At 36.2% G+C, this 18,104-nt stretch overlaps 1 non-coding gene across 1 annotated transcript; it reads left to right on the top strand.

The window, feature by feature from the left end:
- Nucleotides 1-2,612: 2,612 nt before the first annotated feature.
- Nucleotides 2,613-2,719, top strand: LOC141676251 (small nucleolar RNA R71). The gene has a single exon (XR_012556850.1). It is a non-coding gene; the product is annotated as a small nucleolar RNA R71 (small nucleolar RNA).
- The last annotated feature ends 15,385 nt before the right edge of the window (nucleotides 2,720-18,104 follow it).

Raw genomic sequence — 18,104 nt, 5'->3', positions numbered from 1 at the left:
ACTTTCAGTTTCTGAGTCATCATCACTATCAGAACTTGATGACTCAGTATCAGACTTTGTGATGAGAGCTTTTCCTTTGCCTTTCTTTGAGGCGGCAACTTTGAGACTTTCCTCCTTAGCCACAAAAGCAACTGTCCTTGAATTTCTTCCATTCCTCTTGCTTCTTTGTTCCATCTCAAGTTCATGAGTCTTGAGCATCCCATAAATTTCATCAAGAGTTGTTTCATCAATATTATAGTTGTCTCTTATTATTGTGGCCTTCAAATCCCATCTTTTAGGAAGTGCTAACAGGAATTTAAGATCTGAATCTTTAATATCATATTCTTTGTCAACTAGTGATAAATCATTCAAGAGTTTGACAAATCTGTCATATAAATCAGTTAATGACTCATCAGGCTTTGAGTCAAAGTGCTTATATTCTTGAGTGAGTATAGTCTTCCTGTTCTTCTTGATTGAATCAGTTCCCTGACATCTTGTTTCCAAAGCATCCCATATCTCTTTTGCAATATTGCATTGAATTACCCTGTTTGACATGACATTCTCAATGGCACTATGTAGCAAGTGTCTTACCTTTGCATCCTTTGCAATCGATGAGATATCTTCAGCAGTGTAATCACTTTTCTCCTTTGGTACAGACTTTGCTGGTTGACCTGCAACTTCCACAGAGAGTTTGGTTGGTATATGTGGTCCTTCATTAATCCTGTCGAGATATTCTGGATCTGTAGCTTCCAGAAACATAGCCATCTTCACTTTTCATATGGAATACTCAGAAGGTTTCAACATGGGAACTCTTATAGTCTCATATCGACTATGGGTTATGGTTTTTGGAGGTTCTTCAGTTTTGGTGGGCTTGGTTGGAGTTTCTTCTTCAGACATGATTGTTTTTTGATCTTAAACTGTTTGTGTGTTAACAGATAGCTCTGATACCACTTGTTAGGTCACACACACTGTAGAAGGGGGTTGAATACAGTGTTTAGCACAATCAAATCGAATATAAGAACTCAAGTAATAGAAAATAGATTTTATTCAACAAAATAAACTCTGTTACAATATGGAACTGTCGTCTCTCGATGATGAACAAATTATCACGAGAGCTGCTAGGGTTACAAAGAATAATAACTTCGATAATGATAACACTTATAGTGTAAACCCTATGCTTGTGTTTATATACTACACAGTTACAAGATAAATTCTAATTGATATGGAATATAATTCTGCTTCCTAAAATATATCAACTAGTTATCTTTTCTTCCAAGTATTCTATTCTTCATAGAATTCTTTCTTCATGCATAATTCTTTCTATCTTAGTCTCGATCTTCTTTCCTTTCAATCAGCCGCCTGCCTTATCTGAAAGTCATCTTAAGTCCTGATATTATCTCCTGGTAAATATCTTTTGATCACTTAAGTTCTGATAACTTAAGTTCTGATATCTTAAGTTTTGTCTTCAGTATAAGTGCTAATTTTTAGTTAGGAACTGATTTGTCATGTTAAGTAAGATCTGAAAACTAAACACAAATCATATTACACATGACATTATCAAATATATCTAACATACCCTTTATAAAATTTGCGTAACTAGGCATCTGCTCAAGAGCCTCAGTGAAAGGTATGTTGATATGAAGTTTCTTGAACACCTCCAGAAACTTCTCAAATTACTTATCCAGCTTTTTCTTCTGCAGCCGCTTAGGAAAAGGCGGTGGATGATAGATCTATTTCTCCCCTGTATTACCCTCATGAGGAGTGTGCTCAATAGTAGTCTTCCTTGGTTGCACTTCTGCTTCTTACTGTTCTACGTCTTCTTCAACCCCAGCTTATTCATTCGAAACTTAAGTTTGTTCGGGATTCGCAACCTTCCCAGACCTCAAAGTGATTGTCTTCACCTGCTCCTTAGCTTCCCTCTTTCCTGGTACTTCACTATCACTAGGTAGTGTACCCGGTTGACAATTTAGAAAGGCATTGGCAATTTGTCTAATTTGATTTTCTAAGGTCTTGATAGAAACAGCTTGGCTTTTGCACATAACCTTCAACTCCTCTAATTCATATTTTTCATTAGCTTGTTGTAGCTGAAGTTGCTGTCTTAATACATATTGTGGTTGCTGAAAACCAGGGGGTTGTACTACTTAGCTGGGTACTGTTGATAAGGCTGTTAAACCACCTTCTGAGAATTGTTCCAGCTGAAATTAGGATGATTGCGGTTGTTAGGATGATAGGTAGCTGGCACAGGTTGTTGCGATCGCTGAAAGTTGCTCACGAACTGAGCTGATTCACTAGAAATAGCACACTGATTAGTCTCATGGGCACCAACACAAAGCTCACAGACACTAGAGATTTGATGAACTCCATAATTAGCCAAAGTGTCCACCTTCATCGTCAAAGCCTTAAGTTGGGCAGCTATAGCAGTTGCTGCATCCAACTCCAGAATTCCTGCTACTTTTCCCTGAGTCAGTCTCTGGGAAGAATTCTGGTATTCATTAGCAGCCATCAGTTCAATTAATTTATAAGCTTCATTGTAGCTCTTAGCCCACAAGGCTCCTCCTGATGCTACATCGAGCATGGGTCTAGAAGTAGCACCCAATCCATTGTAGAAACAATTTATAATCATCCAATCAGGCATGCCATGGTGTGGGAACTTCCTTAGCATCTCCTAATATCGATCCCAAGCCTCACACAGAGATTCTCCAGTTTGTTGATCAAACTGAGTAAGAGCATTCCTGATTACAACAGTCTTTTCCATAGGGAAGAATTTAGTGAGAAACTTTTGAGCAAGATCTTTCCAAGTAGTGATAGACCCTGGTGGTAGAGAATGTAACCAGCACTTAGCTTTATCCCTCAGAGAGAATGGGAAGAGTCGTTGTTTAATAGCATCTTCAAAAACACCATTGAACTTGAAAGTGTCACAAATCTCAATAAAATCCCTAATGTACATATTGGGGTCTTCTGTAGGAGAACCCACAAACTGAACTTAGTTATGTATCATCTGAATCGTGCTTTACTTGATCTCAAAAGTGTTAGCCGGGATGGATGGCCTGATGATGCTTGACTGAATATCACTGATCTTAGGCTGAGAATAGTCCATCAAAGTCTTAGGAATTTCTTCTTGATCTCCCATCACTACTAAAACTGGTTCCTCAACTTTCTTTTCTTCTTCTACCTTCTCTTTGTCCTCAACAACTTCCCTTCAAAACTACAGCTTCTTCCTCAGCTTGATCCAGATTTCTCTTACGAGAACGAGAACGCGTATGCATACACGCTCGCTAGAGTACCTGAAATAAGATAAGGAAACAAATAAGTAACAATGTTCGAGTCAATGAACTTTAACGACTACTGATGACAGACACATAAACTAAAAATTAACACCGAGTCCCCGGCAGCGGTGCCAAAAACTTATTAGTCGCTAAACACGCGCTAAAATACACGCAAGTATACGCGTTCACAAGTAGTATAAGATTTAGATCAAATTCGTTCCCACCAGAGACTCTTTGGTTAATTTAAGAATATACACCTATGCAACAATGATATGGTTATTATCAAATGCTAAGACGATTAATAAATTGAGATTATTTTAACTAACTTAAGCTAACAATTATAACTAAGAGAATAAGAATTATTGAATTATATATATGACAAACATGGGATTCTAACTTCATTAGATACTTCATTCAATAGCCTTTTCGTTCTTAACCTTAACATGTAATGGTGATGACACTAATCAGATAACACGAAACTGATAAATGTCAACTTTTGTTGCACGAATACCATACTACCAGACATCCACAAAAGAGATAGAAGCTGAATAGACACCAATTATATTGAGACCCTATATGTCTATAGAATTTGACAACATAACGGTTTAATGCACAAGTTATCTATCGTGATTACATAGGGTAAGTAAGATGGTTAAAATTACCTACGAATCATGCATAATAAATACATGAACCTATGTTAGCATGGAAAGTTCTAAATCATTAAATTCACTTTCACTTCACTAAGAATTAACACACTATCTTATAAGTTCGCGACGCTTATAAGACGAATAAGCACAACCAATTCTAGGTTATCATACAATCACCACACACTAAGTCATCAAAACAATTCAACTAAAGAAATCCATAAATAAATCCGTTAGAACCCCACGGTAATGATTAGTCTATAATCAGACTCATCATCAACGTGGGTTCCGATGAAAGCATGGTATATAAACGTAGTCTTTATAAATGAATAATAAACAAAGAATAAGAAAACTAGCATCCAACGTTACAACTTAAACAAATAATCACAAGTTAAACTAGATCTTCTCCGCCTTGGTTGAATTATGCTAAAACGGTCTTCTTACGCCTTCTTCTTGTGCTCTCGTATATCTCTCTATAAAAAATGAGCTTATTTATGTATATATAGGAGCCCTATGCAGAGTAGAAGTCTTCTGGATCAAAAGCCCAATTGAATCAGAATTTTTTTTCTCGACCTGGCGCGGCCACGCGCTTGACCAGCGCGGGTATAATAACCCCAATTTTGGAGAAATTTTGAAACCCTTATGAATAGTGTTTTTGCTGAACGAGAAAACTTTTCATGCCACGCTATGTAGGGGTTCTGTTATTGATCTTATGGGACATTATTAGTACTCTATGTGGTATATAAGTGTATGTAAAGATCGTCAGAATCCAATTCCGAACACTTTGATTTTCCCGGAAATCCACAAGATACGGAGAGAATTGAGTATAAGGTAACAGGATAAAAAGGATTTAAATTAAAGGATTATAGGAGAGGATCATAAAAGGAATACAATATATTGAGAAAGGTTAAGGGAACCTAAGTAATAAGATCCCGGGTATGATCCCTCAAACGATAAACGAAAATGAAAGTTAAGCGAACCGTATAACAGATCAGCGGTCATTAGGCAAACAATTAGGAAGTTAATCAAAGGGATTAGAGAGGATGATGTCACCCAACCAATGAGAAGAGGACAAGGAGGGGAGGATTACATCATGAGGATGACATAGGCATGACAAGAAAGGAAGGAGATGTGGTGACTTTTTAACCACACAAATTCAAGGGCAACAAGGTAATTGACTAAATCAAACAAAACAAAAACCTAGCAACCAAGCAAAACAAATCACAAAACACCAAATCCTCCATTTCTTCATGAAGCTCTCGGCTTCTTTCTTAAGAAATGGGAAGTCCAAGCTCCTCCACTTACTATTTAGCAAGGTAATTATCTAAGCTTCCCCATGGATAGTTACATACTTCCTATAAGTTTAAGCTTCTAATTCCAAGCCAATCTTTTTCTATAAATCATGAAAGAAGATGGTGAATAGTGTTTTCAAGAACTAAAATTTGTGTTCTTGAAGTTTTGTTTAGATTAAGCTTGGATAAGGGCTTTAAAGGTGATTCCAAGCCATTCTCTTGATTCTCCACTCTCCAAGGAAGGTATAAACTACAAACCCTAGCTTTAGTTTTGAGTAATTAGGATTGAATGTGTTTGATATAGCATATGTGAAGCATGATGCTTGATTGGTTGAAGTTTGGTTGAGTTTGTAGAGATTAGTTGGTTTTGTTGCATTGTTGGAGTTGTAAATCTTGGTAATTAGTTAAAGAACCTAAGTAAAGCCTTTAGTTCATGTGAGGAATAAGTATAAATGGTTAATGTGGATTTGTTGGGGCTGTTATGATGTGGTTTGGAGGGATATTGGTTGTATGATTGATTTGGGGTTGATTTGTGGTTGGTATTGAATGGTTTAAAATTTGGGAAATCGCGTAAACATAGCCGTCGTAACGTCCGATTTTCTGTAGACTGTTTTTGTGCATAACATTAGGACCCGAGACCCCCTGCTAGATTATGACCACTGCCATTTTTAGATAGCTCATGTTACGAGCTTCGTTTTGATATGTAGTTCGTTCGATTCCGATGCACGGTTTAGGAGAAACGACCGTTTCAAGTAACGGCGTTTCGCGAACGAAACTTTTCCCCTCGCCTTACTTTGAAACATAGGTTAAAGACCAATAAGGGTTAATTAATCTATGAAACATTTATGGTAAGTGTGTTAGGAAGTTGGTAAGACACTCGCGAAGGAATCGCTTTAAAACTCGTAAAGGTTAAATTATTAAAAATGGTGGAGCCGAGGGTACCCGAGTGACTTAAGCGAATCAGTGAGCGCAAAACAAGCGTTAGAGTTTAAGTTAGTTAAAGTATAGATTTACAAGTGATTTTGGTTTAATTCCAACTTACTTGTTGTTTATAGGTTACCAGACTCGTCCCGAGCCTTTTATCACCCCAAGTCGCTCAGGCAAGTATTCTATCCGTTATACTGTTGTTGTGATGTATACATTTGTATATACATGATCTTGCGATAAATGTATATTGGTTATTTAGCAAATTCTTGCGATATATTGTAGCATGTGATATGGTATATATGCATGCCTGTTTCATATTCTTGAAATATATATCTGTTGGTTCAGTTGATAATACCTATGCTAGAGGATAGCGGTAACTTGCATATACCCTTAGTATAGGGACCCAAAGGTGAAAATATTTTCTAAAAACCGGGAGTCGAGGATCCCGAGTAGATTTTGTATATATGGATATGGATATATATATATATTTATATATATATATATGGTTATAGTTTTCCAAACTATTAATCGAATAAGGTTTATTCGATAACTTTAACTTTATTTTATTATTGAATATTATTTCGAATATTATTCGAAGGCGTATGACTCCTTCATATTTAATGAATATTATTTTGAATATTCATTCGAGGGCTTATGACTCTTTTATTTTATTATCTGAATATTATTTGAATATTCATTCGAGGGCTTATGACTCAGTTTATATTATTTAATGAATATTTTTGAATATTCATTTGAGGATCTATGACTCCGATTATTGGCTGAGATTTGTTCTTTATTTTATTAAAGAATAAGGTGTAAATAATCAAACTTATTTTCGATTATTCAAATGAAGATAATACTTTCATATAAGTATATCTTTGGTTATTTAATACTCGTTTCAAGTATAAGTTTTAATACTTCTACTTCAATTATTTTTATAAAGATTATTCTTATGGGAATATTATTTAAATAATAATATTCAATCATTTTCTAAATATTCTGGGGACTGATTTACTTCATTAAATCAGCTTTACTCCAAACACTCTATAAAGTGTTTTCGAGTCTTCAAAATGATTTTTAAAGTCAGAGCGGATCCCAAAACTCATTTTTATATTTAAGATCTTCCTTTTTTTAAGGGGATTTAAATACTCGCTCAAAACCTGGGGAATCCGGCTCTATGGTGTATTTTATATTCGCAACAAGGTTGCTGTTTTGATAAATGAATTGATTACTTGCCCAATGTTCGGGAAGTAAGCCCATCTAATTGAGTCGGCATAAGCGACAGGCCGGGGTACGGTCTATTATTGTGTAAGTGGCTGGATGGCAGTCCATCAACGCGTAAAAGGCCGGGTGGCGGTCCAGCACAAGGTCCTTATGAGGCCAGGGTGATGACCGGTGGGGGATTCATCCATCTACTAGTAGAAAAGGTTACTTATTGGTATCTTTGCCTGATCAGCAAGATATCTGGTTTATGCCAAAATTCTTTTACTTTCCAAATTTATTAGATATTGCAATTCTGTTCATACTTTACATGACAGAGGTTTCAAAAAATGTATGGGAGATATATATGAATATATATATATATATATCAGAACGTAATGAAGTATGTCATAACTTCATTTCCTTTAATAATATTTTAAAGATTTAATCTATTCAAATCTTGTCTTGTAGTCTCATCTATGTGATGAACTTTTGAAACTGATTATAACTTGAACGGTGGTAGTTCAAGTAGTATTGGGAAAGATATAAGTATATTGGGGTATTTGGTAACTTCATCTTTTAAACTTATATCTAGTAAATGATTATCTTATGCATGTCAAAGATTTTCAGAAAAACATTGAGACAAGGTTAGATATATGAGATCACCTTGCAATAATATTTATTTTTATACAATTATAAACTGGAACTCTGTGTATATTATGCATGGAAGAGGACTTCCAAGATTTTGAAAAGTATATATGTATATATACTGAATATTTTGCGACTTCATCGCATTAAGGTATCAAACTTGGTTCATTTCTTTTGACCAAGACTTTCATGAGTACTATGAGTAGGCTCATATATTGTAAATCATTATGCATATTATTTTGGTGGGCTTGCTGCTCACCCTTGCTTTATTTCTTCATCACACAACAACAGTTAGGAAAGATGGCCAGACTCCAGCAGACCCAGCGCAAGCGCGTGGGAAGCATCCCGCGTCTTCCCGTTGATGTTGTAGCTGCTATAGCTGCAGAGGTAGATCTATTGTAGATCAGACCATCTACTTTTGAGAATCAATTATGTATAATTATAACTTGTGGCAGATAATGGCAATTAACTGTAAATTTATCAAGTAATCATTATGGGTTGTAATAACTTTTAAATTGTGGATTCAAAGACTTGTACTTATTTAAATTTCATCTCTGAGACTATAACGGGTTGTGGTGTGTGTTAGTGTGGGGTCACAGCATAAGGTTATTTATTATTAATTAAGTGAAGTGATATTGTGGAAAGAAAGACCGTGACGACCCGGATCCCCGACCCCGGATCTGGGGGTGTTACAGCGGGCGTGCGCTATCACAGCGTGGGCGCGCTAACCTCCTGATGAAAATTCTGACTTTTTCATATTTCCTTGTTGATTCGAGCCGGCTTTCCAAGAGCTTTTATTCCAACACCTCCCTAACACCAAATTAGCACCAAAACAATGCTAATTCACCTGATTACTTGGATAATGCCTGAAAATGCAAAAATACTAGAAAACATATTAAAACACCAATAACTTGAGTACGAATACACCAATTCAAAGCTTTACGGAGTGTAATAAAGTATCATAAATGCCACTCAACAACACCTACCTTCCCATTTCTATTCTTCTTAGCCTTAACCTTAGCACTCTCACCGGTCTTAGAGTTATCTATTGGGTCTGGTTTCTAAAGTGTGTCAGGTTTTTTCCTATCCACCTTGATACTCAGGTCAGCTTTGGATTTAGCTTTACTAGCTGGAGCCTTTGGAGTCTTAGGGGATTCCTCTACCTTCTCTTTCTCTCTGTCTTTAGCAATCAATTTCTCATTGATTAACAAACTTATTTCATCCAAAGGTTCTGAAACATACTCAGTGAACAAAGGAGATACATCATCCTTAATAACATATGGTACCTTTTATGGGACAAACATGTTTGTCTCAGATACACCATTATGATTCTTACTATTCAGCTTAGAATAGTCAAGTCCTATTTAGGTCTTAGATTTAAATCTTTAACTATCAATTATCTCCTTCTGAGTCAAAGCTGTATTCTTAAAATCCTGTAACTTCTTTTCTAAATCAGCAATTTGGGTTGTAAGAATGGCTTCCATGTCTGCATTGCACTTAACCTTATTCTCTAGATATTCAATCTTTTGTTTAAGGTTTTCTAAGCCAACTACAAGAAATTCTAGTTCTTCATTTCTAGAGGTTAAACTCTCAATTTTAAAAAACTAACTTATCAGTTTCAAGTTTGTATGTAAGCATGCTTGTATGAACATTATATATTTTCTAAAGTAAGTTCGTGTATAATAGATGTGTATTCAGACATAGACATATCAATGGTGGTAAGTTCAGGAACCTGAGATGATTGTGGAGATTCCTCTACAGAGTCTGCCATAAGAGCTAGATTCGCATACTCTTCCTCTTCATCTGAATCAGTATCATCCCAGCTTTTTCCTTCAGCAATGTACGCTCTTCCCTTTTCCTTAACCACATAAGCATTCAGCTTCTATTTTAGCTTCTCATTCTTCCTCTTCAGATCCTCATAAGTTTCCTTCTTTTCATAGAAATCATTTCCTTTTGCTGCTTTGGGCTTTCTACAATCATATGCAAAGTGCCCCAACTTATTGCAGTTGTAACATCTTGTTTTGCTCTTATCTATCCAACTTGACTTATAGCTTCCTCTGGAGCTTGACCCTGATGAGTAGCTTCCTTTCTGAAATCTTCCTGATGAACCCATTGGTTTATAGTTGGGTTTCCTTCTTAATCTAACTGTATGCAATAGATTTGTGCTCCAACTGTTCAAGTTCTTCCTGATTGTAAAACTAACTTTTATCCTCTGGCTCACCATGAGCACTTTCAGCTACAATAATTTCCTTGATTGTTGAGGATGTTGCAACCTTGACTTCTTAGGTTTCAGGTTCACGAACTACAAGTGCAGTGATTTTTGCAAATGTCGTACTCTTACTGTCAATAGACCCAGGTCCATAGATAATAGATATCTGATCTTGCTCCAGTTCATGGGTTCTTAGCTTTCCACAGATCACATCCAGAGATATGGTAATAAAATCAGTTATTTCCCTTATTGATGTATTCTTTTGTTCCAGGTGAACTGGGAGCGTCAGCATAAACTTTCTGTTAGACTCTCATATAGGATAAACTTTACCTTGTAACTTTAATTTGCTTAATAGTCTTGTATTTCTCTCAAAAAGTGAAGACATTATTTCTCCGAGTTAAAGTTTGAATACCTCATACTGAGTAGTCAAAATATCCATCTCGTTCTCTTTGACTTCTTCTGTACCTTCCATCAAAAGCTCAATGGTATCCCACATATCCTTTGCACTATTACTTCCTAGAAGTTGATAGCTCATATCATTATCGGTCGATTTCACAATTATGAGTTGAAGGCTTGTGTCCAGATTTATCAACTCCTTGTCAGTCTCCGTATATTTAGACGGATCCCTGGGAGTAGAGGAGGAAGGAATTCTTGCACCAGTTACAGTTGTGGATTTAGCAACTACTTCCATCGGGACATAAGGGTCATTCAGTGATATCCCTACGTAAAGTGGATTCGAAGCTTTCATAAACAGCATCATCTTTTTCTTCCATAGGTTGTAATTATCTCTGTCGAATGGTGGAACCTTGATACTTCCAATTCTTTGGTTATTCATCATCTTGGCGGAATTAAAATTATTTAAATTTCAAAAATTTCAAGAAATGAAAATTAAAAAATTTCAAGAAATTTTTCAAGAACTTGTTTCTTTCTCCGGATCTTGATTTGTGTATCAATCAACAAGATCTGATACCAATTGTTAGTCCCAAAGTATCGTAGAAGTGGGGGTTGAATACGATACCTACAATCTTTTTCGATTCATTTACAAGTTCTTCGTTATAAGTACAGAATCAAAATAGACACAAAATAATTCGAGGAATATATTATTATATTAATATAAACCTTGAGGTTGCTATAATCTAATCAATGAATTGATTAGCTACAGTAAATTCAACAACACAACATTATGTTTACAAGCTAAATAAATGAGGTTCTTTAATGGAGCTCTCGTAAACACTTTCTGTTGAACCGAGGAAGATAACCAAAAAAATACAAATTTATTTTGCTGCTTTGTAGACTTCAAATTTAATTGGACAGGTGGCTTAATTTGAACCACTTGTTTTAATTGTATTTGCTTCATTTTACTTCTGAACAACCACCAAGTGCTAGCTAGCGACTGAGTATTTATAACCTGTGACTGTCTTCTGCTAAGTTGTGACCATATAATCAACTTGCGACCACATGCTTTAGTAGCTAACCTGCGACCACAAAATCAACTTGCGACCATAGACTTAGTTGGTCAACATATGACAACTTACGACTAAAAACCCAACTTGCGACTTAATGCACAACTTACGACTACAAACCCAACTTGCGACTTAATGCACAACTTGTGACCACAGAGAGGTGTTGATTTTGCGTTAGAATATTTCTGTATAATTCCAACCTGCGACCTTCAAAGTGTTGAGTTTTGCCTTGGTTTATTTTCTCTGTCTCCAAAAGTTGTAATCAAAGAACCATTTCTTCTGTGTTACTGAATTAAATCTTTTCTGTGATGTTGATGTTTAGTGCACTGGTCTGGTTCACAAACAACTAACATGAACTGATTTAATTCAATTCCTTTTACACTGAAGAGCTGATACATCTTGGATGGTTATTTCTAGCTTCAACCACTGAACCCCTGATCTTCAATACTTCAAACCAACCTATGTAACTGATACTGGAAGCCCTTTGATATCTTATTCTTCATGGATGCTTGAACATGTTAATGAACTTCTTCCCATGACCTGAGTGTGGACTTAGAGAGTCATTTGTATCTTTTGATTCTTTGTATATATAATGTCTTCATCTTTAGGGTTCCTGTGCTTCACAATTTAATATTGTTTATCTGTTTATATTTCAAGTTGAGTTATAATTCCTCGATTACATGTTACATTACATTATGCTTTACAGCTCATGTCCCTGTGGAAGCACAAACACAGGACAACCAACACGGGCCTTCCCAAGCTGAGACCATTTTTTATGTACCATTAGAATCTAGGAAACCAACCACTTCATCCTATCAAAAGGGTGGGGTGAGTAAAAAGAAGAGAAAGCAGGCACCTTTAGCAATAATAAATAAGAGTGTTGAGGAATAAACAGAACGAGAGTCACCCTTGGTCAAAAAAACAAAGAAGGTGAAACAAACTGAGCTGACCACTCAAGCCACCTCTGCATCCTCCCAAAAGGATGTAGTTGTAAAACATGGACTTATACAGACTCCTGAGGCATCCTCTCAATAGGGTATCTCTATTGAACAAAGCATCCACCCTAATGCACCTTGTATAGAGTCTGCACCATGTAGCACGTATGTGGCCCAGCCCATAAGGGCTACCGGACAAAGAGCTAACTCAAAAGCTAGAACTCAAATCACTAAACCATCGCTCTTTGCCCTTTCCTTTAGACGTGCTTCGGTGACGAATAGCAGCATGGGCAAAGCACTCTGCTACGGCGAGCAGCCAGTTTTTATTGCATTCATCAAGATAATCTTTCTCGCTCCTGAACTCTGCGGCGAGTTCAGCCACCACCCCCGGGCCTGAGCTCTGCTCGAGCGTAGTCAGCCAGCTTCGTGACTTTGCTAGAAACATCTTCCGAAACGAAGGGGACTAAACAGGAACAAGAGGGATCCACCGAAGAAGTAAGGAAATGAGTGGCAACATCTCGATCCTTGCACTTGCTCGATCGAAGCCTCTGCAAACAAAATTAAATCATCAGCAAAAAAGAAGTGAGATAAGACAAGCGCATTTCTTGAACTCGTTCGTACTACGGTCTGTTATTATACCTCGAGAAGTAGAAATAATTACGAGCTCATATTGGTCATGGGTTGAGAACGGGAATTGAACTCTATGAGATCTAATCTCTCGTTATTCCTCAGTAGCTCAGTGGTAGAGCGGTCAGCTGTTAACTGACTGGTCGTAGGTTCGAATCTTGAGAATGAAAATGTCAGGATTGTTGTCTTTGGTAGTGATACTGCTATTAAAGAAGGAGACTTGAACAAATTTAAGTGTATGAAAGGAGAAATAAGGATGGCACACACAAAGAGAGAGCATCTCTTGAAGCTCCCCCATTCATTCAGGGGGAGCTTCCAAAACTCAATTCTGAAATTTAAACTGTAATTTCTCAAATTTTTTCTTCATATAATGAAGCACTTGTATCTGATTCTCAAGTGTTGTCAACTTCAAGTGACATAGTTCATGAAACTATGATCACCACCCAGGACCCAAATTTAGTTGGTGAGAGGCTACATACTGGGGTAGACCTTGATGACACCAACACAAACACATAGGTTTCATCAGTTTTCACTAAAAACCATGTGGTGGTTACAAATGCACCTTCATGTGCAAATCAACCTTTACAGGTTGTAAGGTTTGAGGGTAGTACTCCTGAGGGGGAGCTTGTTAGGAATATATTGTGTACTTGATGTTAATTCAAACAAAACACTAAGTAGATTTTAATTAAGTGATTTTGTAGCTTTCAACGGATGATCATTTCAACATCTGTTGAAAGAGTAGCTTATGTACAATAAGACTAGTAGCACATTTCAGCATACTTAAATGGCTTAGTGAACTAGGTGTTATAGAATGTTTAAGTCATGTTGACTACTAGATTGATATGCAAGATAAGATGGTGAATTCTAAATATTAGATGTCTTGTAATCTTGTATAAATGAAATAGAGTTAACTACCAAAAAGACAGTCCCAACGGATGATTCACAAAGCTTCAACGGATGATCAACATAAGTCTCGATGGATGATCAACCAGAGATTCAACGGATGATCAAACAGACTTCCAACAGATGATCAATCTAAGTTTCAACGGATGTTCAAATTCAATAGAGCAGTTGATAGTGACTTGACAGACACATGCGTTGGTTGTATGCAAATGGAATGTGGCATCCTATTTGAAGGATTTAGAGAACTGTTGTGAATATGTTGAGTACTTGATGATTTCATTAATAAAAGATCTTGGTAGATTTTACTTAGTGAAAAATGTAGCACTCAACGGATAAGGATTATAGTCCAGACGGATGACTCAATATAGTCCCGACGGATGATGATTTATTATCCATCGAGTGAGTAGCTTATGTAACAATAAGTATGTATCACATTTCTGCATACACATTATTTAGATTATGTAAGTAGTACTCAAGTCAAGTTGACTTTAACTAGATGTGCAGAATAGGTTGATTAATTGTATATAAATGATGTCTTGTAATTCTGCATAAATAAAATAAAGTCAAGTGCTAGATTGCTACCCGACGGATAAACAACAATGCCATTCGACGGATGATCAACAAGACAACCCGACGGATGATCATGAACTCGACGGATGATCATGAACTCGATGGATGATCATGAACCCAACGGATAAAGAATTCAAACATCTGTTGACAGTGACAATACAGTCACATGCGTCGAGTGTATGCAAAGGGAATGTGGAAGCCTATTCAACTGGGTTTTAGAGAACAAAGAAGCATTGCCATTTCCATGCTATTATGAAGATATTCAAAGATGCTGGGAAAGAGTAATGAAGCAACATAGTATTAGAATTGATAGTTTTTGTTTTATTATCATGTCTTATTATTTTGTAATCTTGGTGATATATAAACCAAGAAGTAGCAAATAGAACAACTAACTAAGCAACCAAGAGAGAAACATTTGTAAGCTGTATTCTTAGCATTTCTCTGCAATCTTAGTTGTTAAAATTTGTAAGCAGATGTGAGCTAATTGCTACACAGAGTTCTCTTGATATATATTATATATCTCTGGTGGATACATTCAAATCCACCAGAAAGTTTTTAAAGACCTGTATTTTTAATTACTTGTGTTTTGTTCATTTTAAGTTATTATTCTGCATTCTGCAAATCAATTCACACTGATATATATATATTTATGTTAGAACACTTTTTGTTTTTGAAAAAGTTTCAAGAATTCCATTCAACCCCCTTCTGTAATTCTTGTTGTATTGTTAGGGACTAACAATTGGTATCAGAGCAAGCTCTTGATAAACAAAGAGTTTAAAGATCACAACATAACAACAAGATGAACAAGAAGGATGTTGGAGTCAAGATTCCTTTTCTGGACAAAGATAATTACCATCATTGGAAGGTAAAGATGCATCTTCATTTACTTTCTCAAGATGAGGCCTATTTAGATTGCATAGAAAGAGGCCCTCATGTTCCAATGAGAGATGCAACTGGAAATGAGCCATCTGTTCCCAAGCCAAGGCATGAATGGTCTGATCATGATATTGAACAAGTCGGGAAAGATAAGAAGGCCATGAAAATCATGTTCAATGGAGTTGATGGTGACATGTTTGACAACATCATCAACTGCAAAATTGCCAAGGATGTTTGGGATACTATATAGATTATATGTGATGGCACTGAGCAAGTTAGAGAAAACAAGATGCAGCTACTGATTCAACAATATGAGCATTTTCATAGTGAAGAAAGTGAGTCTCTCACTGACATATTTAGTAGGTTTCAAAAACTACTAAATGCTCTGAAGCTGCATGGAAGGGTCTATCAGACAAAAGACTCCAGTTTGAAGTTCCTTAGACCTCTTCCAAAGTAATGGAAACCAATGACAGTCTCATTGAGAAACTCTCAAGATTATAAGAAGTTTACTTTGGAGAGACTGTATGGCATCCTGAAGACATATGAGCTTGAAATAGAGCAAGATGAGAGGATGGAGAGAGGATGGAGAAAGGAGGGTCCATTGCACTAGTTGCTGAGTTGGAGAAATAGAAGGAAATGAAGATGGAAGTTGTTGAATCAACTTCAAAGGTCTGTGAAAATAAGGGCAAGGGGCTGATAGCAGAAAATGAAGATTCTTTGAGCCAAGATGACATGGAAGATATTGATGAACATCTAGCATTTCTTTCCAGAAGATTTGCCAAGCTAAAGTTCAAGAAGAACTTTGGAGCAGCTAAGCCAAATAGAAACATGGTGGATAAATCAAAATTCAAGTGTTTCAAATATGATTTAGCAGGGCACTTTGCCAGTGAGTGTAGAAATTCAGATTCCAACAAAAAGAAGTTTGAGCCTGTGGATTATAAACAGAAATACTTTGAGTTGCTCAAACAAAAGGAAAGGGCTTTCATTACACAAGAAAATGACTGGGCAGCAGTGGTCTAGATGAAGATGAAGATGTCAGCTATGTCAATCTAGCCCTATTGGCCAAATCTGATGAAACAGAGACAAGTTCTTCAAGCAATCAGGTAATCACCACTAACCTTGCACATTTGTCTAAAACTGAGTGTAATGATGCAATAAATGACATGTCTACAGAATTATATCACTTGTGTGTTACATTTAAGTCTCTTACTAAGGAAAATACTAAAATCAAAAAAAAAATTATTTTTAAGTGAGAGGAATAATTTGCTAGAGTCTCGGTTCATTGAATTTGAAAAATTAAGAATTGAGTGTAAAATTGCTAATGATGAATTAACTGAGTCCTTGAAGAAAGAAGAGATCTTGAAGAAGCAGCTTGAACGAGAACAGGAGGTGTTTAAGGCATGGAAAACATCTAGAGATGTTCATGCTCAAATCATCAAAGTTCAAGGGATTGAGTCCTTTTGTTAGATATATTTGTGATGTCATGTCTAATATGATTTATGTTTAGTTTTCAGATCTTACTTAACAGGACAAATCAGTACTTAACTGGAAATCAGTATTTATACTGAAGTCAGAACTTAAGATATCAGAACTTAAGTTGTCAGAACTTAAGTTATCATGAGATATTTATCAGGAGATAATATCAGGACTTAAAGAGACATTTAGATAAGAAAGGCGGCTGATTGAAAGGAAAGAAGATCAAGATAATCATAAGAAGGAATATGCATGGAGAAGAATTTTATAAGGAATAGAATACTTGGAAGAAAAGATAACTGATTGATATATATTAGGAAGCAGAATTGTATTCGATATCAATTAGAAGATTATCTAGTAACTGTGTAGTATATAAACACAGACATAGGGTTTACACTATACGTGTTATCATAATCGAGTTTATTAATTATTGTAACCCTAGCAGCTCTCGTGATAATTTATTCATCACTGAGAGAGGACAGTTCTTTATAACAGAGTTTATTATGCTGAATAAAATCTATTTTCTGTTACTTGAGTTCTTATATTCGATTTGATTGTAGTAAACACTTTATTCAACCCCCTTCTACAGTGTGTGTGACCTAACAAGTGGTATCAGAGCAATCTGTTGACATACATATAGTAAAGATCCAAAAACAATCATGTCTGAAGAAGTACAAACTCCAACCAAGCCCACCAAAACTGAAGAAACTCCAAAGACTCAAATCCATAATCGATATGAGATAATAAGGGTTCCCATACTGAAACCTTCTGAGTATCCCATATGGAAGGTGAGGATGTCTATGGTTCTGGAAGCTACAGATCCAGAATACCTTGACAGAATTAATGAAGGACCACACAAGCCAACCAAGCTCTCTGTTATAGTTGTAGATCAGCCAGCACAGACTGTACCAAAGGAGAAAAGTGAATATACAGCTGAAGATATCTCATCTATTATAAAGGATGCAAAGGTAAGACATTTGCTGCACAGTGCCATTGATAATGTCATGTCGAACAGGGTAATTAACTGCAAGACTGCAAAAGAGATATGGGATGCCTTGGAGACAAGATTCCAGGGAACTGATTCAATTAAGA

The sequence above is a fragment of the Apium graveolens genome, chromosome 7 (genome assembly GCF_009905375.1).
Source record: "Apium graveolens cultivar Ventura chromosome 7, ASM990537v1, whole genome shotgun sequence".
Classification (NCBI taxonomy): Eukaryota; Viridiplantae; Streptophyta; class Magnoliopsida; order Apiales; family Apiaceae; genus Apium; species Apium graveolens.
Note: the sequence above shows the minus strand (reverse complement) of the source record. Positions and strands in the feature narration are given on the sequence as shown.